This window comes from Piliocolobus tephrosceles, chromosome 11 (assembly GCF_002776525.5).
Source record: "Piliocolobus tephrosceles isolate RC106 chromosome 11, ASM277652v3, whole genome shotgun sequence".
Classification (NCBI taxonomy): Eukaryota; Metazoa; Chordata; class Mammalia; order Primates; family Cercopithecidae; genus Piliocolobus; species Piliocolobus tephrosceles.
The window spans coordinates 31,491,476-31,492,870 of NC_045444.1; the positions used below are offsets into that span (position 1 = coordinate 31,491,476).

Below are 1,395 nucleotides of genomic sequence, written 5' to 3' on the forward strand. Positions count from 1 at the left end.
GCCTCCCAAAGTGCTAGGATTACAGGTGTGAGCCACCGTGCATGGCCTAATTTCTTCTTTTTAAAACACAGATAAAAATATTATACAAGTCCACTGTTAAAGTAGACAACATGTTGCAAATTAATTCTGGTACGTATTCCAAAAAAGCTTAGAAAATAAAGGTGTTAAAGTTACTTTGGAATAAGTTTAATAGCCATCTCCTCTGCTGACAGCTTCTTTATATGTTGGATGCAACTGTATGGTATGTTCAAATTGCACTGTGTATGATCCTTTAGTGTCACACAATGGTGGATACAATTTCCAAGTCACAGATTCTTCAGAGCCATCAAGAATTTCCTTTCTCCCAAGCAATCCAGCCATCTGTGGCAGAGGGTGAGGGTGCCAAAATTTTCAGTGATGACATTTGACAATTGTTTTGTTCTTGGAAACCTTATTGGTACATGTCCAACATCAAAATTTTTCATGTAATGTGAACATCCCATATCATCGTGAAATCTTTTCCTGTGCTGTCAAATGTTTCCATTGCATACACTTCCTTTCCTCCATTCTTGTTGCCTCTCCTCCTTTCGCAATGGACGCTGTTTTCCTAGAATGTATTCTATATTTCCCAATTGAGTGTCCATTTAGATTATGGATTGGTTTCACTTGTTATGTCTTCCCATCTATTTCAACTTCATAGGACTCCATAACTTTTTGGATGGCCTCATCAACATCACACAGATGAACATCTAATTCCAGCACACTTCATTCCAGTACTAGTAGCATCTTTTACAGATTTTAATAATGTATCATAATTGGGATTAAAAGTGACAGTAAGACCACAGTCAATAGTCAATATTCCTACCGCTTATACCGATTCCAAAATCTATTTTACAGATGTCATCCTACTGTATTAGTGTTGGGTCACCAGCAATGGGAGTATAATGGGCAGCACAATTATTGAGAGAACATCCAGCAGGAAATGCCAGGCCTGCATTTAATCCATTCTCTTTTATTAGATTGTGTGAACAGTTTTCCAACTTTTCACAGATTTCTATCATCCCAGGCTTGATCCAGCTCATTACATATTTTCTAACTTGTTGATGTGCTTCTGCAGCTTCTCAAAAGTCATTCCAAATATCTTCACTAGCCTGATATAACACTTTCTTTCCTTCACTCATAATTCTCCATCCATCTTGTGTGGATGGGTATTCACATTCTTGTCCTTTAGGAAATACACTATTAGGATACAGTCACATATTGGAACTGAGGGAAGGTCTGTTTGAATTTTGGTTCTCTCTTGTTCTCCTCCTCCTCCTCCTCCTCCTCCTCCTCCTCCTCCTCCTCCTCCTCCTCCTCCTCCTCCTCCTCTTCTTCTTCTTCTTCTTCTTCTTCTTCTTCTTCTTCTTCTTCTTC

At 38.7% G+C, this 1,395-nt stretch overlaps 1 pseudogene; it reads right to left on the bottom strand.

Annotated features, from left to right (window-relative positions):
• Nucleotides 1-648: 648 nt before the first annotated feature.
• Nucleotides 649-1,395, bottom strand: part of LOC111546170 — a 7,478-nt pseudogene continuing 6,731 nt past the window's right edge.